Consider the following 27,989-nt stretch of genomic DNA (forward strand, 5'->3'; position numbering starts at 1 on the left):
TCTTATTTTAGTTTGGGGTGACCCAAAGCTGCAGCACTGATTTGAAAATACAATAAAACAACAATAATCAAAAAGTATAGAAGCAGCTTCCATTTTTCATTTTGTTACTTGGGAAGTGTTCAATATCTGGGGGAGGGTTACTAATATAGGTGCTACATTTGCTGAATTTCGCAAATAGCAGCAGTTAAAGTGGCAGCAAGTGGCAGCAAGTGGCAGCAAGTGGCAGCAAGGGTAAAACCTGCATATAAAATTAGACATTTGCATCCAGACAGGTCTAAAATGATCAGACGAGCGCCGAGTTTGGTAAAAAACAGTAGGTAATGCAGCCGGTCAGAGGAGGCCTGAGAAAAACATCGACATGGCTGTATGGAACTCAAGACACAGGAGCACTCCAGGACCCCCTGTACATTTAAGCCAGTATGGAAAGGGCTCTTCAGTGCTGAGGTCACGTGTAGCCGTGATACTACACGCTTGTTAAACACTACACCAGGTATACACCGAGTATGACAAGGTAAATCACCAATGTTAAATTCCCACAGAGATGATCCGCATCTACAGGACAAATATTCAATTAAACCCTGTAGGAGTTGACTCACCAGTTAGTCTGTAAATAGATCACAGATCACATCTACTGAGGCATGCTGCTTTGTTATCATTTCAGTACTACATTATATTTAGATACTCTTGCAAACTGCATAAACGCTGTCATAGACATCCCAACCTGCAAAAACTCATTTCAGGAAGGTGGCTTTACTGGCTACTGTGCCACACCCACTTTAGAGTAGTCTGGGGTGAAGTGTGTTTTGTACTTATTTTTTATGTATTTGGACACTCTGCCATGGCGCTGCAGACACTAAACTGAACTGAAGTGATGGAGGAACTGGACAAAAAAATTTATAAAAGAGATTTCTGGGATATAATTTGCAGGTGTCAGGGAGCCACTATTAAAATGCAGGAGACTTCTGGAACTTCTGGGAGAAATGGGATGTCTGCTTTCAGCGTATGTAATTGTATTATGCTAGGTTGCAAAATTCCTTTAATCACATGCATTTTATCATTGTACAGAAACCCTGTTTGGTGTCAAATAACAGTCTTTATAAGAGGTTATGCAAATAAACACTGTTTCTCCAAATAGCACTGCAGGGTTCTGTAAACCAATTATAGAAACAACACTGATAACAATGATAGGGAAAAGGGTAGAAATGTTGGAATTTACATACAAATCTGGTATGCAGTCATTTTCCCTTGGTAAGCCATTAATTATGGGATTCCATCAGGCCACTTCCACAGAAGTATAGAAGATTCCTCAGAAATCCATCTGAATCCTTCAATCCTTTTTGCTGTGCCCAGGCATTATCCTTGTTTGAGTGCTCACTGCCACAGTTCCCCTTGCTGGTGCCATAACTGATCAGAAGGAAATAATTTTATTTGAGGTAAAGTTCCTGAAATTACTATAACTGTATTTCTACATGTGCATTAAAGAAATCCAGTGCCACTGCCTCAAGCAGTTTAGATGAAAGACCCAAAATAATCCCTAAATGCTGCTTTATGTTGTGTGATAACAGCAGTCTTATAAGTTTATTAAATGTCACACTGTATAAGGTGATGCTAATAAAAACTGTGTCATATTCTGTGACTGTGAAATATCAGATATGAACAGAAAGTCAGATTAAATTATTAAGATTCTCTCACAATAAGCCTATGATGCTAAAAAGTGATGACATTTTGGTTTTAGATGTTCATCATAGCAGAGTTCATGTGAGGTTTTGGTGCAAGATTCCTAACACTGCCAGAACTTCCTTGGTCACAATCAGCACATTCACATGTATACAGATGTTTCTGAAAATACAGTTGTTTTCTCTGAGCGTTGGCTTCCCATCCACATGAAAACAGCATTTTGGGACACTGAAAACAAAGCAAAGAGAAAACACCTTCCAAGGTGTGGACTGCTGACTAGGCTGGTACTTGCATTTTTTTTTTTTTAACCCAGTGTGGACTTTCCCTACCACCAATTCCCATCCACTCACAAGCTAAATCTGCCCTATCATATAACAATTACCAACCAGGGAGAGTGGGGCAAATAAATTCTTCCTCAGAGACTTGTGAAGCCAACCTCCGCATCTTTTCAAACTGCTGTTCATGCAGAGCCACAGGCAGTTCTTCAGAATTTTTTTTTTTTTTTTTTAATTGTTGTGGTCAAAAATGCTTGATTTTGCTGCATCACTTTTCACATTTTGCAATGCAACTTGTTGAGGTTTTGTGGGGGGGGTTTTGCTGAAAACTAATTGAATTTGGAAAATTGTAATTGCACAAAATTGTTTTACACAGTCTTTCGCAGTGATGTTTGTTGGTAAAGGAGACCTTTTAGCTATATTCATGTTCGATGCACGTGAATCAAAGAGGACTTTGGCTGAATGCTGCATTGTGATGATGTCACATGATGGCCCAAATCTTGGCCCAAATCTGTAGAAATTCTGTGAATTTTGAAAGATTGCAAGGTCCTCCTAATATTGTGGAATTTGCTTGATTTTGCATTAATTTCTGCAATCTAAAAATCACAAAATTCTGGAGGGACTGCACAGAGCAGCATAACACATTCAGAGGAACATGCTATCGGTCATATCTGCCTGCATGGCCTCACAGACACCCATAATTGGCTAATGTCAATCTGATTGACCAGGGTGAGAGAGTATGGCTCCCTCCCACCCAGGCCAATTTTGCTTTCTTGACCCCCTGCCATGGATGGGTGAGGTATCACTGATATTCAAACTCACAATCTCCAGATGATGGGGCAAACATTTTTCTGTTGCGCCACTTGTGGTGCATCAGAAAAGCTTTTGTCCTATTGTCTGGAGATTGAGAGTTTGAATCCTGTGTCCATGAACCAAGGGAGCAATACTTTCTTGGCATACCCTCCACTGTCAATCACAGTGAAACTAGCCACTCGTGGGCATCTATGAGCTCATGTATGTGGATTAGCGCTGTTCCTCATGTGTTTTATGCAGTTGGCTGGCTTCACCTGTCTTAGAGGAAGCACATATTAGTCTTCACATATTACTTCCCTGATAGGTAGCTGTTGGATGAGAGGGGAGAGCTGCCAGGTGAGGAATCTGCAGGGAATTGGCAGATGACTGAACTGGCAGATAACCAAAAAAGGGGAAATGTATGGGTAAAAAACATGTTTTCAAAAATATCTGTATACCTGTAGATGGAGCCTAAGACCACAGAACTGAACTTTCCAGCTTCATCTGCAAGGTGAATACACGCACTAACCGCATTATACTCTTGCACCATCTGTACTACATATGTGTTTGAGAGATAAAAATTCCACTTTTACTTACACATATACACACACAACGGATAATTGAGAGATGCCAATCTGACTACAACTAATATCTTTGGACTGGGGGAGTTAACCAGAGCACCTGTAGGAAACCTAATGTGCATTCTAAGCCTTGTGAGGAAAATTACAAATTTTTACTTTGTAATAATTTTGTTCTGTTCATGTTCAACTGAGGAAAAACACTTAAGAAGGCCATGTCATATCACTGAGATCAGTATAGAATGTTTATCTGCTTACAGAGACACAAACATGTTCTTCTGTTCAAGGTTCGTCTGCACATCTTCTAAGACCCTAAAACAAAGCCTGTTTGAACTGCCTCAAACTGCTTCTTATCAGTACACAGAAGTGTGTTATGCTCGGTGTTTCATATATAGTAGTGGTTCAGAACAAGCACTTTAGAGCGCTCTCATTATTCTAACCTGCTTTATTCTATCCTGTACTAACCATCTTTCTGTAATAAACCTTTTTTTACCTTCAGAGGACGAGTCTGCAAGTGTTGTCCAATTTCCACGACAGCCTCAAGGTACACTGTTTTGTCAAAATGTTTCACAGGTTTGAAGGCACTGAAAAGTTCACCAATGCTTATTTAAGCCTGATTGAATCACACTGTAGCTGTGCTGCATAAAATATCATATTTACTAAACTAATTACTATATTGAATATTTTATTAATTTAAATTCAGAAAAGTAATAAGAATGGGCAGTGAAAAATAATTTCACAGGAAAGTAAACTTCAGCATTGAATGCCCTTGTCAATGCTTTCTCCAACAAATAACGTTGTAGTGCAGAACTAATTTCATTAGTGGCTGCCATTTGTGAATGATTAAGGCCTGTTCTCACACAGCGCTTTGCTGGCCACAAAGTTCTCGGAGGTTAATAACCAGTTACAATCAATTATGCAACCAATCTGATACAATCAATGAGTCCCTCCAAACTAACACAGGAGAAAAGTGGTGCTGAGCACAATCAAACCATATGGATATACCAGTACATGCTACAGGTCAAGGTGAATGCATCAAGAATATTGCAGCTATATATTTATATAAAACATATAAATAAATAAATAAATAAATAAATAAATAAAAAGGAGTTTTGAATGTTGTTAGGAGAAGGAAAGGTTGAGGTGTATGTCGTCATTCATGGGAGGCTCATTTTATTTTGCATAATATCCTGTCTTTGGTTGCCTCCATAAATCTTTCAAATGTTTGCCATTCATAAAATCATGTCTATAGCCAATGAGCACCTTTGTTATTTATCACATTCATTATATAACTTCTTTTCTTAGCATTGCCACCTCACAGCTCTAGGGTCCTGAGTTCAATCCTGCTAGATTGCTCCTAGGTATAAATGTCTGTGAATGTGTGTGTAAATGCACTGGTGTCCCATAATTGGTGAAACCCTCCTCCTTGCACCCAGTGTTGCCAGAATTTGCTCCGGATCCGGTGCAACCCTGACAGGGATAAAACGGTTATTGAAAATAAATGAATACATTTCTTTCCTCTTAGATAACTGTGGTCTGCTGATTGTTTCCCTTTAATTGGCTTACAGTATACAGTAGCTGCATATCTTAGGGTGTATTTCTTGTAAATTAGATGTATACAAACATAATTAGGGCACGCTTTATGAATATGATGTAAATAATTAACTAGTGGATGGGAGCATGCAACTGATCGATCATTTGCTTAAATTGCTATTCGTTTTAGGATTGCAAAAGCATCATTATTGTCTATATTTTTATTTATTATTATATATATTTTAAAATATGACAAACTCTTGCCTGCTGATGCCATATAGTCTTGGAATTTCTTCACCAAATCAGACACCACAGTACAGTTGGGGTGGAACATTCACTAATAGGTCCTGAGTGTTGCACCGATATCATCAACCGTAAAATATATCTTGGACATTCTTAAGGACAAAGCATGAATAAAAGAACACACTGGATATTGGTCACAATGATTATGTTTATATGCACATCAATATTCTGATATTAATTGGAATTTTGCAATATTCTAATTAGTATCGAGTCATGTAAACACTGCAATCCGATTGCCCGATTCAGATTAAGACAATATTCCGATTTCCCAAATTCTGATTCTCACGCCTGGAATATGCATGTTTTAAATTTGTTGCATGTAAACACCTTATTCAGAAAATCCACTGAAAGGTGATGTATGCGCATGCTCAGTCCACAAGGAATTGTGGGTGCTAACAGATGCTTAGCTGTACGCTAGGTAGTTAGGAATGGTACCTCAGGCATACTTACAACAACAATGCATACAAGAATATTCCAATACCCGTCCTGTACGCATATAAACATTACATTTGAAATATGGCTGCAACGGGAATATGGAGCTTAAACTGAATTCAAGGTGCATGTAAACAGTTTATTGAGATAAACATGTTGAGAATGGTTTGGTTATTATCTCCATCATTGTTCTGATCATTATTATATGCTTGCTATTTGAACTAATGATGTCCTGTAAGTTTCAAAATTGTACTTATAGCAAAAATTATCCAAGCACAGTATACTGAAAGAAGATTTGATCATCTAGAATTATGTCTAGAATGTGTAGGTGTGACTGGCCCTCACCTTACATATATTTGGTTTAGCTTGACTAAGCTTGCTTTGTGATCAGATGGGGGCAATGAAATACTTGCCTTTAATTACTAGCTTAATTACTTTCTGCTGACTTGACCATGTGCTGAAGTGTTATGTTAATCTATATCTCTCGATGTTAAAAATGCTGAATGTCATTTCTCAGTACTTAGTGTTTTGGTATGGTCTTACAACACTGTATGATCTCAGAACATGCCAAGGTTAGAGATGACCTACTAGCAGGCTAGGCCTGCTTCTCCATTATCTCTCCCCCTCCCTTCAACTCCTTCTCTGTACCTATGCTGGCATTTCCATCTTAGAGTAAGTTGGTGAAGTCTTTTTGAAGTTATGCTTCTACTCGTGAAAAGCTGTGAAAATTCTTGAAGCGCACAATAAACACCAGAGTCTGAAGATCAACACTAGTCTCCTGTGTACCGACGTGTCTTACAAAACTTTCCTGAATCAGACACAGTACCATATACCATTAGCCAGGGCTGCACAATTAATCGAATATTGATCGCGATTACGATTTTGACTGCCCACGATTAAATGAGCATGATCGACTGCAATATTAACGTTTAAAGTTCGTCCTCCGCTAAAACTCCACTGCAGATCAAATCAAGCGCTTCCTATACTTACAGCCTATCACCATAGAGCGGCGCAGCGATGACGTTATTTTGTAGTGCCAAAACCCCGAAACGGTGTTAGAATTTTAGCGCTGGAGCTGCCAGCCTCGGTTCGATCTCCAGCACTTTGCGCGAGGAGAAATCATGATAATGCTAAATGGCACTACAGAGGTTGTCGGGGACATTAAACATAATCACGCCGAATGGGTAAAAACTTTGCAGATAAACTCAGGGCTCTACAGTGCGTCCATTTCACTCGCATTTGTGACTGAAAAGTATTTTGTGCAACTGTGAATAAATATTTACTCGCACTGGTGCGAGTGACCTGTTCTGAGTTGTATAATACAATCGGAATAAAAACTACAACTCCAAAATGCATCTACACCGAGCAACAGTTACTTTCACACTGCTTTTCATCTCCTCAATCAGCCGAACAAGTGTGTAAATACTGCAGAGAAGCCATTATGATGACAAGTAACTCTGTACATCATCTGCTTCAACTTCCCAATCTCACAACCGCCATCTTTTATTGATCCCGTAAAATGACCCAAACTTTCACCTGCTCGTGTAGACACAGTGTCTTCACGCAGAGTATATTAATAATAATGCTAACGCTACAAGGTGGGTTTAATTCAAACTTCTTTATTAAAAAAATTCCTCACCAATCATAATAAAGAGTAGCTACTGTTCGGGCTGTAAACATACAGTACACTGCCGCTCTCCTTCGCTAACTCTAATTCACTTTATTTAAACTCACAGTTGCCAGATATCACTAGAAAAGTGAACTCTTGTTTCCATGTTTTGATTTAATCCCCCCAAAATATTATCAGCAGACATGGACACTGTACTGGGGAACCCATCTAAAATTGATAAACAAAAATAACACTACTAAAATGTAAAGACAGAAAATGTGCTTAGTTATAAATAAATCATTTAATATAAAAAACAGATATTATAATAATTTCATTAAATATAAATAAAATAAGAAATTAAATAATGTTTAATTACTATGGGTTGCATTTAATATCAATTTGACATTAAGCTTAGTTCGCTATTTCCTTTGAAAGCTATTAGCCTTTTTCCTAGTATGGATCATGTTTGTGATCGTCTACTTCTAATTAGGACTCTATTGTTTTTAAGATATTTAAAAATAAATATATGATGCTTGTTTATTTATCAATTAACCAACAGTAATAAATGTGAAACTGAAATAAAAATATGTTGTCACTAAAATCAATTAATAATCGTGATAAATAATCGAGATCTCAATATTGATCAAAATAATTGGGATTATCACGTTGGCCATAATCGTGCAGCCCCACAATTAGCTTAAATTTGTGCTCATTTCTATATAATTTTGAAGAATAAGGGTCACTGTGAGGTTTTGAGTCCATTACTCACTATTACTATTACTTTCTATTATCTTGTGGGTATTCTGGATTCTGTTTAGTTTTGTTTGTTTTGTTTTTTTTAAAATCATATATATTTTGGAGTTTTGTAATGACCCTAAACATAAAGTGTCTTAGTAAGGTATGAAAACATAAAAACATTAAGCATAAAAACACCTTGGTATACATTCATAACAAGAGGCCCCAAGAGCAGCACATGCTTAAGAATGGAGGCCATTGATGAATATTAAAATTCAACTTTAGTCACATTAGTAATCCGTACTTCTGACTATTCATCATAATCCACACCTAATTTGGCATGATTCCATTCGGTTTAAATTTGCACGGTCAGTCATGCATTTGTATCGGATCCCTGGTGGACTAGTGGATAGTATGCAATTCCCGGTCAGGGAACCCAGCCACCAGGGGTGCATTCTCATTGCTGGTCCCAAGCTCAGAAAATGGTAAGGTTTGCATGAATAAGGGCATCCGGCGTAAAACTTGAATCAATATATATGGACGAATGATCCACTGTGATGACCCCGAATGGGAGCAGCCGAAAGAGGGAAAGAAAACAGTCATGCATTTGTATTATAATTGACATGACTATTAATTAAATTAAGTTTTACTGTTGTCCGAAAAAAAAAAAAAAAAAAAAATACACCATTGTTTTTCAGTGACATAAGTCCAGCTGAGTATCTCAGAGGGAACTAATTTTACAAGGAACTGATTTGTACGTGTGTGGCTTTAATGTGGTGCATAACCTGACATGATTACTAAATAAGCTGTTTACAAACAAGCTTCTTGACACTTCTCAGATGATGACACACCAAAGTAAGCCATCTTATACATGCTATTACACTAGCATTGAGTGCACCATGTTTATCCATCCCAAATAATATGTATTTTTTGTCCTCCCTGATTGTGAATTTACATGAATTGATCAAGTCATTTATTTCTCTCAAATTTACTAACTGAATATGTATATACTATAAATTAACTGAACATTTTCCATCCGTCCATCCATCTTCTATACCTTTCTTATATATCCTTTCTTCAGGGTCACGGGGAAACCTGGAGCCTATCCCAGGGAGCATCAGGCACAAGGAGGGGTACACCCTGGACAGGGTACTGAACATTTTTAATTATTTTAATTATTATTTTAATTATTTTTATTTTAAGATTTATTAAAGTAGGCAATCTGATCAAAATGCAACAGCACACAATTTTCTTGGCAAAATATGTAGTATTAATTATTACTCTGCAATTACTTTGTTAAGTGTTTCAGTAAATATGTCAATCCAAACTGTGAACTAAAGAGAAGATTATTTGATCAAACATAATATTGAACTTTCATAGAAAGCAAAACAGGTAAGAGGTATAAATAACAGGCAGCGGCTACTCTCTTAGGTAATTGATTACATTGGCTTACGGCCAATTGTCTTGCTTGGGCCTTTGCCTAACAATCATTCTCTGATTTTCACTCAGCAGCATAACCAGTACCACAGAGATGAATCAGCACTGTCTAGTCATGAGGGCTCTTTGCCAGCAGGGTCTTAGGGAAGCAGCACATCCTGCCAAAAGCAGTGTCACACACTTGTATCAGACCTCATCCTCTATCTGGTTGGGCCCAAATTAGTTTAATTTTATCTAAAGTCCTGACCACCCATTAATCCTACACTTCCAAACAGCCAGGCTTGTTATCAGGAGTTCCAACTGACCCCACAAATTGAATCCAGGTGTCGCTTTTCTCTGTAGTCAGCTCTACAATACTGTCCAATCATACACCAGTTCAAGCAACTAATTGCAATTAAGCAAAGATTCTTAATGATGTACCGGTTTCAGGCATGTGGCCACTATATCACCTTCTTGTTGAAACATCATAAAAGGAAAGGGTTATCAGGAAAATGATCTTGAATAATGGACAGATGGATCTTCAATTTTATCTTATGTTGTGAGTTTAGCACTGGTGTTGCCAGCATATTTATTGAAGTAGAAACACATTTATTGAGGTAGAACAAAGATGTCTGATTGCTTTTGGCAGCAATAGTCTACCCTTTTCTGTAATGTCATTTTACTTTCTCTAGACATAGTAGAAGCATTTAGACATTTGACAGCATCATGACACAAATTCACTCAAACTTCCAAATGCAAATATTTTCTATGTGCCATTAAAAAATGCAATCTTGAAAATCTCTTGAAAATGTGTTCCCATTAGAATCTGCCACCAGGATTAGAACATACAATTAATATAATATGCTAAATATGAGGAGGAGGATTACAAGTATGGTTTTACAAGTGTAGGTTATCAGCATGATATTTATTTGGACAAACCAAAATTTAGGTTGGACACAGGACTAAATCCAATACCAAAACAATAGCACATGGTGCTTAAATGGCACAAAAAGGGAATCTATGAGAACACCAAAAATACAACAGAAACCAAGCAAACCACTGCTGATCTTCACAAATCAAAAATGTGTATAACCAATAACCACAACAATCATCAATCAACAAACAAGTACAATAATTTGAAAGATTTGTGTACATTATGTAACCACTGGCATAGGTAAAGGCCTGCCAAGACATGGATCTTGTTCCTGTGCCTAGTGAGATAGATGATCAGGCTGGCAAAGACAAATTCTGGAGTCATTCTGTTCCATCATTCATGCCAACAACCTAGCAAGCTTTCCATAACAAAGCAACTTTTATAGAACAGTGCAAATTGAGAGCAGGTGTTGTGTTCAGATAAGACCAAGCTAGAACTGCTCATAAGTATGTTTGGTATAAAGAGACTGCTACATATCTCAAAAAGAAAGCCATACCTACTTTAAGAACTTGAACTGGCGACGCCCTGAGACTGCTTTTGCTAAATCTCAACAGCTACAGATTAACCAGCAAGACTAATGAGGCGTTGTAGTTCACTGTATTATTATTCATTCATACTGATGCTGGAAATATAAATGTCTTTAATAAACATATCACTGACTTTAATATATATATATTGAGATGTGCCAATAATTCCAGGTAAATCTATGAAGAATTATAGTAATTACAGAGTACAGTTTAACACTGGGCGTTTCAATAGAAAAAGCTGAAGACCATTATTGGCACATGCAGTCCATAAATTAATGACAAAATCAACAAATGCACATATCTGTATTAAAAATTAGCATGAGATGTAATAGTTATGCATGTTACATGTGTGGCTGTCTTCACATGGTCAGATTATGACATTTTCTAATATATTTCTGAAAAGTACAGGCAGTAAAAACAGTATTACTATGAATTCAGACTTTAATATACCGAAAAAAAACTCACTACTAGCACCACATAAATATGTAAATATAAGTGATTTGTAAATGTACTTTGACTGGCATTTAAAAAGCTGTGACGGGGCAATTTAGGACCAAGCGATGTGACAATTAAAATATACGGTGGCCGTGAAGTGCAAAAACATTAACAAATCCAAAAACAAATTGGAATTTGGCCAATAGTTGCTAAAAGCCTTTTATAATCGACCAAGTGCTGTGCAAGAAGGCGGGACTTACAGAAAGTGCTTAAAGAAATGCAAACATGATGCAGTATTAGACCATAAGCCCATCGTAATGAAACCAAGGCCAAATCCCGACATTTTCTCAAATTTAGACGCTTTTTAAGGTCCAAAAAAAGAGTCTATGTCCCAGAAAAAGAGAACGTATGGTCACCCTAACAAAAGCATTTCAGAGAACGAATTTCTGTTCATTTCTACCAAATTAACTTTGCACAAAATTTATTTGCACATGGCCCAGGAGGTTGCTCATGTGAGCCACGACTGGCAAGAGAGAACCAGAAATATAATCAAGCAGCTGTCTATATTGTGTCATGTCAAAAGATTAATTTCTTTGGTTTTAAATTTTTAAAAAACTGTAATCCTGATAGCATTCCCATTTTCTTAACAAAATGTACCTGTAATCTGATTACTTTATTTTTTTGTAGTAAACTGTTTTTTAGTATCCTGATTACGTAACGTCGTTACATTTATTCCGTTACTCCCCAAGCCTGAGTGTGGGTAAGCACTCTTCTTTGTTTCAGGATAATTTGCAGACATTTTGAGAGTTAGGAGAGTCAGCAAAGTTGACCAAAGCCAGACATTCACTGTGTGAGAAAAGTACACTTAGCTAGCAAGATTTTAGACATCTTTATGCAGACTGACTGCATTTATCTGATATTGCTTTTGTAGGCAGAATGTAAAGGCAAGATTAAAAGTAGCCTAAATAAAAAGATTCTTTTGGTAAAATGTATGTTTTCTCAGAGTAGAGATTCAAAAATATTTTGATTATTTGGCCAGATTTTTCAGCATTTTGGTTGTTTTCAAGATTTCAAGGTTATAACATCTGATGGGTTTTCTCAGACCGCCACACATATGAATTGAGAATTACTATATTAGCAGAAGTAGTTTTCTTTATCAGTGTTGGTGTAGATTTCTATATTGATAAAATTACTGATAGTGTTAATCTGGCCAAACAATATCTTATCAAGCACAAACAAATATATACACAACAGACTCATTGTCCTTTCAGTGCTTAACTAATAGACAAATCACAGCACGCATATGATTCTGTGGGATTTGCCTTGCCAACTGAAGGAGATATAAATAAACCTTGATGCTAAGCACCAAGGCCTTGTTTACAGACTGCAGCAAGGCCCACTCCCTGAGGACACACACTATTAAACAAAGATATTTACACAGTCCTGTAAACATGGTTCTGCAGTCACATGAGGCCTGCTCTAGTACACACTCACACAGACACAGACACAGACACACTGTATAGAACAGTATACTCCATGTCCTACTCCCTTCCACTAATTGTAACCTTCATCATTTCCTACCCCTCCTACATGCTATAATCTCATTCACGACAAAGAAAGAGCAGAGAGGAAAAAAGCTTTCTCAAACATTACCTCTATTTTGTTTCCTTCAAAGAGCACTTAGCCTTAGCATTCACATCAGACGAAGAAACAGCAATCAGAAGCAGCCCAGACTCACAGCATCACATGACTCTATACCACCTGCTCCCCTTTATTAGACATGTGGTATGGCTTATACCAGAGGATTCTGGGATTTGTAGTTTGCTGCAGAAAAGGGTAGACAAACTGTAACAGGCTATATTTCACAAGACATATTGAGCCCAGAGTATTTCTCATGGAATAATCATAAAAGGAGTGCAGGATCTGTGGATTTATAACATTAAAAGAAATAGGTTCATACAGTTTTGAAACAATTTTGGAAGAACTCTCTTTGACTGAGTTTCAGGTAGTGTATTGGCCAGATTTTGCTGATCATTATTAATTTTGAAGGTCATTCCTAATTAAGCTGGCTGTTTGTAATTTTTATAGTCAGTCATGATTTTGCTGGTCAGTCATGATATTTCTGGCTGTTTCTGATTCTGCTGGCCATTCCTAATCTTGCAGGTCATTAATGATTTTCCTGGTAATTACTGAATTTCTTGCTAAGTTCTATTTGTACTATTCATTCCTAATTTTGCTGGTCATTCTTGGTTTTGCAGTTCATTTCTCATCTTGCTGGTTATTCCTAATTTTGCTACTCATTCCTAATTTTGCTATTAATTCCTGATTTTTGGTGTTTATTCCTAATTGTGTAGTTAATTCCTGATTTTGTTGGTCATTCCTAAATTTGTTGGCCACTCCTGACATTGCTGGTCACTCCTAATTTTTCTGGTCAGATCTGCAGTTCCACCTGCTGATCTTTCTGGTTGTACCAAGGACACCATTGTCTGTGGTTCTGGCTTTTGAAATTAAACCAAAAAAAAAAATGTATCACCTTCAAATGGATGTCTGAACTGATGCCATTTATCAGTGTCACTCTAAATCTGATTAAACATTAAAAATGCTTTAGTTCTGTGTAGTTATGAGGGAAGTTAACTTAAAGTTTGTACTATTATACAGGTTATCCATCCTCATCAAGAAGTGACAGAATTAGGCAAACCGCTCCCAGTCTTAACAAATCATTCCTGTAGCTGAAAGATGCTGTTCTCCGCACTGCTTGAGCTAAATGTGGCTGCTAGCTGTGGTGCTGAAGCCGATGGACGCTGCTGTCCATGGTGTTGAAGACTGGAAATCACAGTGGATGACAGCATGTGTGGGTGAGAAGCTGCTCCTCTAGACAGCCTGTCATTGCAACATCTATTGGAGGACCAAGATAATTTTATTAGTTCAGCATTAAATAATGACTGCTGCAGATGAAGAAAACATGTAAAAGGAATAATGATTAAAAAAAATATATACCATGGTCCTGAAACTAGTACTCATGTCCGAACTCCCCCAACACAGAGCAAAGATGTGGGCAATCTGAGAGACCCTGGATACTGGTTTCAGAACCACTCCTGTAATATGTAGCTAATACAAGTAGTTAAACAGTTAATGAGACTATAGACAATAGTGCAGCAGACCTACACAACATGTATCTTTACCAAATTGAAACAAAAATTGCTGGTGAAAAAAGATAATTGCTCTGATAATTGAATTTTTGCTGGGAAAAAGAGCAGCTGTGGAAGCCATTAATGGCTGTGTCTGGTTTGGAGGAAAAGAGAGAATGGCTTCATCAATGAGAACAAGTTGCTTTACAGATCAGATTTTTTCCCCCAAATTATATTATAATATCAAACTTCAGCAAAATGAATATTGCAAATCTGAGTTAGGGAATTGACAAACCCAGATTCATCACATTTCACCAAAAATTGCAGCCATCTTTCTTTTCTCTTTATAAGGAACAGAAAAGAAAAACACATGGACACCCTCAGAGGAGCATGTGCATGCAGAGACAACATACTACAAAATAAAGGTGTACAATATGAGTGTAACTAGGTTGAGGTCATTTATTCAAATCAAAATAATAATTGACAAAAATGACTAAAAAATTCTAGTATACAAGTGAATAATGAATACATCCCTGAATTTAGGAATCCTTCTACTGAGAATTGTATGCAACATAGCATGTCTAAGGAATTTGTCATGAGGAAATAATTGTACAATTTTGCTATTTTTAACTAAAATCGCAAAATACAGGCAGTTGTCAAGGCAAAATTGATTGATTTTTGTACTCACAGTGCAATTTACTTGCTTAAAGTCTTGAAAGTCAAATTAGCCTGAAGGTCAGGTATTACATTTGCATAAGCCTCTTTAAGCTAGTTGAAGAAAAAGTCATACAAGTTACAGTAAATTATGTCTTAATTTCTTAAAATTATCAGAGGAATTTTCAAAATGATGATTTATTACTAGGTTCCCAGAGACAGAGTAAGCATCCATTTGCCAAAGGTTTTTTTTTTTTTTTTTTTTTGTGAAACTCATGTCAAGGACATTCAAGGTAAAAACAAACAAACAAAGAAACAAACAAACAAACAAACAAAAAAACAATTAGTGCAAAGCAAATCCAAATCGTAATAATAATAATAATAATAAAAAAGTCCAGGTAACGGATTAAGGTCAAAATAGTGAAATTCAGAAATAGCAGCAAAAAACAATGGCAAGGAAAAACATAGAAAATCATGCACAGAGAGTCTATGCAGAAAAAGCACAGCTCAGAAATTACAAGAATGGATAGCAAACTGCAAGACGTTGCACCATGTCCATGTACTTTATATATGTTTCAGACAGGAAGTTCATAGAGCAATTATGAACTTCATTGCTTCATAGAGTCATAGTCCTAAAATTCAGCCCTCTGGCATTCTGGAGTCGAAAAGTCTGGGGTAGATGTTAAAGCAGTGAAGTTAGTTTCATAGTTCTCACCTCTGATAAGGACAGTAATTCACATTTACTTATACAAACTCATATCTACACTCTTTTAATTTACATTGATGGATTTTAAACAGGTTTTTGATACGTTTCACTGCCTTTAATCAGCGTTAGACTTAAATTTCAATTTCAGTTTATTCTTCTGGGATCCTCTTTGAGATCCACACTCACTAGCATGGCTATGAAGAAATATTAGCATGCACAAAAATCTCATTTGCATATTATACACACCCCCTACTTTGCACATGACATTTTTCCTTGAAATTACCTGAAAAATGTCCATTAAATGCAAGCACGACTTTTTTCCTGCACTTGCAAATTAATACTAGTATTAATCCTGCTAGAGGCTTTTCTTTTTAAACTGGCCTGTATGTATCAGGGTCAACATCTAATTGCCTCTCTAGGTTAAGTGGGCAAGAGGATAATGATAGAATTCTCTCTTTTTGTCATGTACACTTATAACAGACACACACATTTACACATATAGACACAAATAGACAGGGTGCTGATTATAATAATCTCGTGGAGCTCAAGTGAGTCAGAAGAGGTGACAGAAGAGAGAGAAGTTTCATGTGGTGTGGTAGACTGAAGAAGCATAAAGAGAATGTGCATTAACAGGACTGAAATGTTATTTCACACAACCAAACACCTTTCCCACATTCACAGTGTGGGCATACAAAGTGCCTGTCAGCCCAAACACCCAGCATGATAATGATAATGATACCCCTGCCATGGGCTGGGAAGTTTCCTCCAAACCCTACAAAAATGCAGCAGTTATCCAACACTCGTCTCATCAACAGATAACAGTAAAGCATATATGTGGGGTTAAAAATAGATTTTTGCTTGTACTGAGAACTAGTCATTTAAGATTTGGGAAAGTGTGCATCCACAATTTCGACTGATCTCATCCCAGTGCTAAAAGGTTAAACTCTGTGACACCCACTGCATTCGCTCATACTGGCCTGGAGAAGCTCTGCTGATGGGATATGAAATGAAACAGCATGCAACAGTCTCCAGATTGAATTATAGATGGCTCCTATCTGCTGACAGAGGGCCAGTGTGTCAGGCCTCCTCAGTGTCATTGTGCGGTGCTCTAAGCCATATTGTCCCATTTACTGTCACCTTCCCAGAAATCACAAAGAGAAAGAAGTGGCAGACCCCACAGTGCAGTTTAGCTCTGAATGAAGTGATACAATTCCATAAGGTATTAGGGATATAGTCTTTGGCAAAAAAAATAAATAAGTAAATTCTAGATTTATATAATTTTCTTTAAAAATTGAACATCTAATAAAGTGCTTAATTATCCACCATTTTAAATGAATGGATCACACATTTAAGTCTCATTATTTTGAATTTTGCAATATTGTATTATTTAAAACATATATAGTCATTCATCTTCATTAACCGTTTTATCCTGGTCAGAGTTGCTATGAATCTGCAGCTGGGAGCACTGAACACTGGGAGCCTATCCCTAAAGGCACCCTGAAATGGACTGCAGTTCTGTATTCTTATTATTACATCTACTGCAAAAATTACACTTCTGTTGCCCTCAAGTGATAGGTTTATTTTCAGTAGATTACTCACCAGCACCAAAGAAGGAGGCTACATCACCAAATTTTGGTGTCCTTGAACTGGCTCTCTGTCCATTAAAGGTTAAGTATTTACTGTTTGCTTTTAAAGCTTGTAATAATAGATCTTTGATCTACTATACCACTAGTCTGCTCTGAGTTTTCTAAGGTTTTCAGACCAGTTACTCTTGGTGGTTCAATGATCTTGGTTGAACTCTATATGTAAAAGCATTTTTGTGGGACATCATGTGTGCTTCAGCTACTGCGGTTTTAAATAAAGACTAAAAACTTTTGCAAACAAGCATTTTAATGTGTAAGGTTCTGTCATTTATCAGAGTTTTATAGGTTCTGCATTTTTTCTTGATTTACTTTACTTTATACATTGGTTTTATTTGTTATATAGCATCCAACCATTCATTTTCTATATCACTTAATCTACACAGGGTCATGGGGGAACCTGGAGCCTATCCTAGAGAACTCAGGGCACAGGGTGGGGGACACCCTGGACGGGGTGCCAACCTATCACAAGACACAATCGCACACATGTTGAGACACCACGGACAATTTGGAAATGCCAGTCAGCCTACAACACATGTCTTTGGACTGTGGGAGGAAATAAAACTTTATAAATGAAACTACTTGCGTACTTATTTTATTTTCACTGATTTGGTCATCCTCCTGACTTTCCGTTATTACATTCATGTAACTCTGTAATTTGATTGTCCTTATGCTGTGCTTGAAGCCAGACCTAATTGAGTGTATTAATATCTAATTAATTTTCTCAATAGGGCACATTTAGGATGCTTCATTTAGTGTAGTTTAAAATAGTGCTGTCATTGCAAAATTATATCTTAATTGATAAAATCTAAACATGCCAAACTTCCAAAATAATTAGGCCAAAACATTAGGAAAATAATATGGTTTTCCTCTCCTGTGAAAGTAAACAGATATAGAGACATAATATATTTTCTCATACTAGCAGAATATCCAGTTCCAGAGAATAGTGGAAAATATAAGCTAATAGTATGCCATCTCACAGCAGTGGTGAGTGGACTTTGGAGGTAATACCATAAAGCAGGGTTCTTCAGCACCATTACTCCCACTCCCCCTGCATAATCACTTACACACCACAGCAGGCTACACTGCTAGCCATGAGAAGGCAGCTAGAACAAAAAGCCGAATTAAAATCTGTACCAGAGATAGAAGATTTCAGGTAAAAGGACAGAGTGTTTTTTTTTTTGGCCCACACAAATTTGGGTGTTTTATCACCAGTGCGCTGATAGAACCTGTGCACCCGATTATAACACATAATAAAGTGTAGGTAATGAAATGTAATGGCCCATGCTATGTTCGGAATAATAAGTAGAACAAAACAGCACAGATTACCACTCACTCCTCTCAGTAGGTACATGGGCCTGGGATTAATGTAAAGCATCTATTTATGCTGAAAAAACCTTTGGTTACACCATCTTACCAAATGTTCTATTTTATGCAGAGTATGTAAAGTCACATGCAATTATGAAAGCAAGTGTTTTTTTATTAAATTTTTTTTTATTCGAATTTAGTCTTTCTTGATAAAAGTCTAATGTGCCTTGCGATGGATTGGCACCCTGTCCGGGGTGTACCCCGCCTTGTGCCCGATGCTCCCTGGGATAGGCTCCACGTTTCCCTGTGACCCTGAAGGAGGGATAAGCGGTATAGAAGATGGATGGATGGATGGTTAAAGGTCTTTATTTTTACTAGCTTAAAATGGGTTCAGTTTACCAAGCTAGTAAGATTTATAAGTTTAGGCTTTCAATAAAACACACACTTCTAAATCCAAAGGGCAAAAACAAATTAAGAATATTTAATGTGTTATCTATTTTGTATTATTTATATGATTATTGGTGCCTTGGGCATTGAATTAAAGTTTCAGACAACTACAGTACATCAGGGTTATCAAGGTTACAATATTTGCACCAGATGGCCTGTTTTGATTTTTCTCTCATCAAAAAAGGCTGAAGAGACTCTTCCACCCCAGCGCAGATTGTATTAGTGTTGTGAGTCAGAGGAAAGCAGGAATAAACAGAAATTCTGCAACATTATTTGATCTCAACAATTTTACTGTTAAGACTAATCATTTTAATCCTACTATTATCACACACATCTCTCCAATGAAAGTAAGGGTCATCATAAGAATAAAGAATATTATAAATTATTCCAGGCCATACTGTGAAACTGTTACTTCTGACTCCCTGTAATGTGTCAGCTGTACTATTTGGAGCAGTTAAAACAGTAGGGGTTAGGAAAGCTTTCCAAATGGTCTATAGGTGTTATTGTGTAGGTGTCACCACAGTCTGTTTGTTCACTTTTCAAAGCATTTAACAAATTTGACAAGACTCAAAAACTGAAGTTTGTATAACTGTAAGTGGAACTGTCAGAAAATTATATGGACTAAGCATTAAGTTAGATTTACTTCAGGTATTTAAGCTCTGTTGCATGAAGCATATAAGCCATATTTGCATAAAAGAAAGGATAAATGTATGCTTGATTTACTTACAGTATATGTGCAATATTTAACAGTTTCAATCAAGTAGATTTTATTTAAATTACATGAAGTCAAATTTACTTTAAATGCAAATTGTTGCCACTATTTTTGATTGTTTTGGTGTAATCGAGGAGCATCCAAACTAGGGGTCATGATCCCAAGTGGGGTTGCTTGATTTACAAATGGGTTTGTGAGAGAAACACACAGTCTCCTCTTTTGTTTTATTAATTTATTTTACAAATTAAGATTAGAAATATCGAAAATGGATTTTGTGTGCTAATATTTTGAATGTTACTGGGAGACACATTCAAACAACCCACATTTGAATTGCCTTTTCACTATCTTTACATGCTGTACTAGCCTAGTTAAACAATAATAATGGGAAAAAAATTCTTCTTTCATCTACTTCCACTAAACAAACTAGCATTGTGTCTCAAATCAAATGGACAAAATGGATTCTAAAACATTAGTGAGTACTAACACTAACTGGTTTTCTCAGAGTTAAAAACCTCTCACCTCTCATGTAGCCTTTAAACCTACCCAAAGGTCTGTTTTGCGTTCTTCTGTAATTTCTAGGCTAGTAAGTGCTTTTGAAGGTAAAGTAAAAGCTTTCTATTTGATACAAGGCTCATGACAACAGTCACAACAATGGCAGAAAGTTTTAAGACAGACAGAGCTCTTCAGTCTGTTTAAAGTTGCTGTGCATAAAATCACTAAACATTTTACAGTTGACTTGGAAACCTGACAGACAGGGATGTTTTGGTTCAGACATGCCATCTAATGAATGCCACTTTGACATCCTCTAGATGTACATAAGATCCCAAGCGAATGTGTGAGCAGTAATGACGCTCACATTGCAGCTTCTACATGCGCACAAGTATAAACCAGTCTTCTCTGCTTCACAACACACCACCCCAGTATGGATTATTATCCTATAACATAACAGGCTGGTAAGCCAGTGTAAGGAAAATTCCTTTGGTTTTTAGTCCCTTATGTGACACATACGTATGTATGTGACTAACATAATAAGACCTACAAATATTACAGTAGTAATATATTATAAATCTGGAATTAAAAAATTATACATCCTATCTATCTATCTATCTATCTATCTATCTACAGTGCATCTGGAAATTATTCACAGTGCTTCTCTTTTTCCACATTTTGTTATGTTACAGCCTTATTCCAAAATGGATTAAATTATTATTTTCCTCAAAATTCTACAAACAATACCCCATAATGACAACATGAAAGAAGCTTGTTTGAAATCTTTGCAAATTTATTAAAAATAAAAAACAAAAAAAGCACATGTACATAAGTGTTCACAGACTTTGCCATGACACTCAAAATTGAGCTCAGGTGCATCCTGTTACCACTGATGATCCTTGAGATGTTTCTACAACTTGATTGGAGTCCACCTGTGGTAAATTCAGTTGATTAGACATGATTTGGAAAGGCACACACCTGTCTATATAAGGTCCCACAGTTAAAAATGCATTTCAGAGCACAAACCAAGCCATGAAGTCCAAGGGATTGTCTGTAGACCTCCGAGACAGGATTGTATCGAGGTACAGATCTGGGGAAGGGTACAGAAACATTTCTGCAGCATTGAAGGTCCCAATGAGCACAGTGGCCTCCATCATCTGTAAATGGAAGAAGTTTGGAACCACCAGGACTCTTCCTAGAGCTGGCCGTCCAGCCAAACTGAGTGATCGGGTGAGAAGGGCCTTAGTCAGGGAGGTGACCAAAAACCCGATGGTCACTCTGACAGAGCTCCAGCGTGTCTCTGTGGAGAGAGAAGAACCTTCCAGAAGAACAACCATCTCTGCAGCACTCCACCAATCAGGCCTGTATGGTAGAGTGACCAGATGGAAGCCACTCCTCAGTAAAAGGCCCCTGGAGTTTTCCAAAAGGCACCTGAAGGACTCTCAGACCAAGACCAAGACAAAGATTAAGCTGTTTGGCCTGAATGGCAAGCATCATGTCCAGAGGAAACCAGGCACCACTCATCACCTGGCCAATACCATTCCTACAGTGAAGCATGGTGGTGGCAGCATCATGCTGTGGGGATGTTTTTCACTGGCAGGAACTGGGAGACTAGTCAGGATCGAGGGAAAGATGAATGCAGCAATGTACAGAGACATCCTTGTTGAAAATCCGCTCCAGAGCGCTCTGGACCTCAGACTGGGGCGAAGGTTCATCTTCCAACAGGACAACGACCCTAAGTACACAGCCAAGATAACAAAGGAGTGGCTACAGGACAACTCTGTGAATGTGCTTGAGTGGCCCAGCCAGAGCCCAGACTTGAACCCGATTGAACATCTCTGGAGAGATCTGAAAATGGCTCTGCACTGACGCTCCCCATCCAACCTGATGGAGCTTGAGAGGTCCTGCAAAGAAGAATGGGAGAAACTGCCCAAAAATAGGTGTGCCAAGCTTGTAGCATCATACTCAAAAAGACTTGAGGCTGTAATTGGTGCCAAAGGTGCTTCAACAAAGTATTAAGCAAAGGCTGTGAATACTTATGTACATGTGCTTTTTTTGTTTTTTATTTTTAATAAATTTGCAAAGATTTCAAACAAACTTCTTTCACGTTGTCATTATGGGGTATTGTTTGTAGAATTTTGAGGAAAATAATGAATTTAATCCATTTTGGAATAAGGCTGTAACATAACAAAATGTGGAAAAAGTGAAGCGCTGTGAATACTTTCCGGGTGCACTGTAAGTAGAATTATTTGGATTCTTCTTCTTTGCTCAGGTATATACTCAGCAAAAAAGAAACGTCCTCTCACATTCAACTTGTATTTCCAGCAAGTGTCTTATGTGTAAATATTTGTTATAACACACACACAAAAAAACCAACAACTGAGACATAAACTGAACAAGTTTCACAGACATTTGACAAACAGAAATGGAATAATGAGTCCCTGAACAAAGGGGGGTCAGTATTAAAGGTAACAGTCAGTATCTGGTGGACTCCAGTTGCTTTAAGTACTACAGAGCATCTCATCCTCATGGACTGCACCGGATTTGTCAGTTCTTGCTGTGAGATGTTACCCCACTCTTCCACCAAGGCATTTGCAAATTCTCAATCACATGATTACATGTAATTTTCCACTGCAAGGACGGTCAGCTGTCCTTCCTGTCTCCCTGTAGCACTGTCTTAGGTGTCTTACATTACAGACATTGCAGTTTATTGCTCTGGCCACATCTGCAGTCCTCATGCCTCCCTGCAACAGGCCTATGGAATGTTCACGCAGGTGAGCAGGAACCCTAGGCATCTTTCTTCTGGTGTTTTTCAGAGTCAGTAGAAAGGTCTCTTTAGTGTCCTAAGTTATTGTAAGTGTGACCTTAATTGCCTACCGCTTGTAATCTGTTATAAGGACTGTTCCACAGGTGCATGTGCAATAATTGTTTATGGTTCACCAACAAGCATGAAACACATTGTTTAAACCCTTTCCAATAAAGGTCTGTAAAGCTTATTTGGATTTTACAAAATTATCTTTAAAATACAGCCTCCTGAAAAAGGGACATTTCTTTTTTTTTTTTTTTTGCTGAGCATATCATTGTCTATAAAAATATACACTTATGAGACACCCAATATAGTTGTGAGGTGGCAACACTACCATATCAAATGATCTCATATCTGCATGTGATTTGATGTAGTTACAGAGATGCCTGACATGCAATCGGTGGGAATTGGATTTGAACCACTTAATTGATCTTCAGTTTAGCTCTACAACCCATTATATGACTTACAGCCTTAATTTTAATGGGTGTCTACATAACTTTAATTTGCTTAAATTGTATCTTCAAGTATTTGGAGCAGCAATACAACTGTGGAAAAATAACAACGATGGCAAATGGCAATATAAGAGTGGCCCTCATTTAAGATCTGCATTTATATGAGATCCACTCGGTACATACAAATCTGACTGAGCACTGAGCTGTACAAGGTGTGTGTGGACAGGAGGATAATGATCAAGATAAAAATTCATTTGAACACATTGAGGAGATTATGCTGTAATTGTTTTAAAGCCACATTCAATACCACCATCATCATATATCTACATCTGGGTATTGGCAAAAGCTGGAATGAAGACAAAACACTGCTGCTGCATTGTGTCCCTGTGTGGCTCGATCAATAAGCAGGTTTAAAGAAATAAGAATAAAATATCTCTAAGCTAACCCTAATCATCTGCCGTGACACCTAAAGGCCACAGGAAGATGAGTGGCAAGTGGTAGAGCTTTGAGAGTGCAAACTGCAATGAAATGATGAAAAACTTGGTCATAACTGTACATCAAGGTTCAGAAGGAAGTACAAAATCCCATCTTTATGAACCAAATAAAAAAGTGCATCATATGCTTTGCTGTAATAAAAATGTGCATAAGGCAGTTTGAATGCTAGAAGCCATTAAAATAAACGTCATTTGAGATTACTTGAAAGAGTCTCTAGTCTGCTTTGGACCTTTGGAAGTGAAGAATAGAATTATTTTACCTAAAATAGTATAATGTCTCAATTAAACTATATACTAATATAATACAAATACACTATTTTGCCAAAAGTATGTAAACATCTAACCACTCATGTTGGACATCCCATTTCAAAACAATGGGAATTAATATGGAGCTGCTTCAACCCATTCTGCTGCCAGTGTTTGTCTATGGGGATTACATGGCTGTGTGCTTGATGTTATGCACTCGTTAGCAATTGGTGTGGCTGAAACACCCGAAGAAAATAATTATGAGGAGTGTTGTACATCAGTGGTCACCAACCTTGTTCCTTGAGATCTCCATCCAAAATCTAACACACCTGTTTCAGTTGATCAAGCACTTCTTAAAGCAATGATTATAAGGTCAAGTGGTCATGATTATGGATTGGGCTAAAGTCTTCAGGAAGGTAGATCTCCAGGAACAGGGTTGGTGACCACTGGTGTATATACTTTTGGCCATAGAGTGTATTTCAGCCATGTTATATTAAACAATCCACAAAAGCAATAATGGTACAAAATAGGACAGCTGGACATACACTGTTGAATCTTATAAGACTGGGAAATGTTAGAAATTGATTTCAAAACACTCAATCAGTCAGAGTTTACAAATGATGGGAATTCAGAGCCAATTCTATATTTATAGTGAGTGGGTGTGATATAAATAGTAATATTAGAGACATGCCATATAATCAATGACAAAAACCTTGGAGTGACAACTATAGATTTTCAGATATTTCTTGGGTTTGATTACCTGTTATTCTTTTTTTTCAATCAGTGATTCATAATTTTCAGCAAAAAAAGGTTACCACTGATTTTTAAAAAAAAGAAGAAAAAAAAGAAGAAGCTTTTTTATTTATTTATTTATTTTTCATGCCAATTAATGCTACAGGGCCTATGACAGGATGTTCTTCTGTTTCTTACTGCTAATGAAAAGACCTTGGTGCCTATAGAACTTGAAAAATGAATCCACTTTATGTCTGTGTGAAGTCTGTTGTGAAATTCGTGCATCTCTTGTCTGCATATTTCAACAACAGAGAGGCAGTCTGTCATGTAATACTAGCATTTAATGCAGGATGGTGTCATGCTGTCAGAATATATAGAAAGCTTACAACAAACATTTAATTCCGAAAGCCATGAAGATTTAAACACAACTCTGTAGATCTTTGTTGCCTCTCTTTTGCATTTGCATGAAAAACATGCCTTTCTGTCCATTTACATTAGTCTACACACCAATGATTTGTCAAATTTTCCAGCAGTTAGGCTTAATCAAATTATCTGCAATACATGCATATTTTTACTTTCATCATCTGAGATACATTGAACTATATATCTGAAAAAAAGCCTTTTTCTCAGATATGTAGGTAGAGCTGCATCTCATGCATTGGCTTATGGGCAATTCTTGCCCTTGCGAATGTGGTGGGGGGCACTGACATATGAAAATAGTTACCAACAGCAGCTAATGTACCACCTACTGTATATTTCCCATATCTATGAGAGGGGGTGTGAGACAAGTTCAACAGAACATGTGTGGATTCCTTTGTCTAATAGGCTGAAACATTAAAATGCCCCTTTTTTAGCTACTTTTTCTTTCTCAAGTTGTTCATAGATAACATAACATTACATTATGTACATTGTTAACATAATATGTTAAAATGTTAACATACATGAACAGCTCCTTCTGTAATATGAATGGGGCGGTGGGCGGGGAGGGGGGGGTGTGGCAGAGGGTGCATCTTGGCTTAAAACAGAAGTTTTCGGGTAATACCACATCCTCTCTACTTGAATCAGGTAATGTACCAGAAATAGAACTGAAGGGTAGGTCATATATAATACAGTCACCAAACTGGGCATTATATGCTGTCCCATTCATATTTCAAGCAGTGGACTGTTTCTTCTTGAAATCGCATCTGATCCAGCACAGTAGGAAGTGAGTAAAATTGCTTAAACTTCCTAAAGTTGCCTTGTGCGTGCAGTGCACTGAGCAATCAACATAGAGCAACTCTTTTTTTGTTTTATATATTAATCTAGCTCATTTTGTGGCATCTGTACAGTGTTCTGATTCTGTAGAAAGAGCAGATAGCTAGCTAACACTGTATAAGATATAAAAAGATAAGCTCTTGTTAAAAATGAAAGATTTTGCTCTTTACTTAGTAGTAGCCTACTTAGTAGCTACTTTACAACACTATGCCATAATAGTATGCCAGTATGCTAATACATAGTTTGTGGATTTTCGTCTTAAATTCTCTGGCAATGTGTATTAACTTGCCAATTGCACATGTCAGATTACACCCCTACTGGAGAAAAGTGCAGCACTGCCAACATTACACAATGTTCCTCCACAAGTACAGTAGCTTGCAATAGCATTTTTCAAACAGAGACTGATAGAGACAGAGACATTCGCAATGTGTTGACAGTAATTTCCACTGAAACAGGATGTCAGGGCGGGACATATTATAGTGGCCCTTCCCCCTTTCTGAATAGCCAATAATGTTTAGCTTACCTCACAGCCTGGGCTAAGCCATACTTGACAAAAATTTAAAATTGAAAAAATTTAAAGTGAATGAATTTAAGCCATTTCATTATTAAATTTACTTACAGTTGGAAAACTGAAAAAATGTGCACATTCAAAACAAACAAAGACACATTTCAAACCCATGCTTGCTGCTATGATTTGTCTCGCTCAACAATGGCAACTTCAGCAATGTGTTGGGGGCAGGACACTTCAGATTCTAGAGAGCATTTGATTGGACAGAAAATCTGATGAGAAGATGAAGTGCAGAATTATGTCATCAAAATTTTTGATCTGTATTGCTGGTAGAGAGAGCCTGTAAATTTTAAATGCATATTCTTCTAAATGCGAATTTTGTCATTGTTTTGGAGCACACTCGCTTATAAATAACCTTAAAGTTAACATAATACTAAAATCCACAAAACTTCCATTTTGATTTCATGGGGACTTTAAGAGCATTTAAACAGTATTACACTAATTTGCTAAAAATTTGAACACAAACTCAGTTGAAATTTAAACACTTGCTGATCAAGTTCCTTAAATTGGTATCAGTGAGTCAGAACAATTTTGAAATATTTAGTTTTTCTCACATTAGCTATCAATAAGCAGAGGAAAATAAAGTTATAAACAAAATGATGTGGGCCACCAAAAACGAACCAGTCAGGGCAGGGAGGCATCACTGTGTACCTGTCAGTCATGTTTCATGTCAATTCAGCAACCTTTCCCTCTTGCACTTGCACCATCCTACCCTACACTATGTTTTCAGAAGGAATACTGAAAGGAAGGTTTGTATTTATTTAAATTTTTAAATCTAACAGTTGGCTAATATTTCACTCAGTGTATAAATAAATGTGACCCATGTGGTTACACAGCTTGCTTATGCAATGTTGGTTCAGAACCATAATTATAACATATGCAACTGTATTTATTTTGTCCAGAAGTATTCACAAATATAGCATTGAATTGCAAAAAGAAGCCAATTTCTATTTTAAATTATAATGCTCTTTGAGTAAAATTTCTGTGTTAACCAAAATTAGATACATTGCTGTAGGAATACCTGAGCAGAGCATCTTGTACTTTTAATCTCAGAACAAATTCCCTCTGGTGTCCATCCATATGACCTCACATTGTAGATTTCTTACT

The 27,989-nt window shown here is 37.1% G+C and overlaps 1 protein-coding gene across 1 annotated transcript in view; it reads right to left on the bottom strand.

The window, feature by feature from the left end:
* The window catches only part of tsnare1 (T-SNARE Domain Containing 1), a 104,257-nt gene extending 91,138 nt beyond the window's left edge, over nucleotides 1-13,119 (bottom strand). The window contains exon 1 of the mRNA XM_053634489.1: nucleotides 12,900-13,119. The gene's annotated coding sequence lies outside the window, so the exon portion shown is untranslated. The remainder of the gene's footprint in view (nucleotides 1-12,899) is intronic.
* Between the last annotated feature and the right edge of the window lie 14,870 nt (nucleotides 13,120-27,989).

Source organism: Ictalurus furcatus, chromosome 1 (genome assembly GCF_023375685.1).
Source record: "Ictalurus furcatus strain D&B chromosome 1, Billie_1.0, whole genome shotgun sequence".
Classification (NCBI taxonomy): domain Eukaryota; kingdom Metazoa; phylum Chordata; class Actinopteri; order Siluriformes; family Ictaluridae; genus Ictalurus; species Ictalurus furcatus.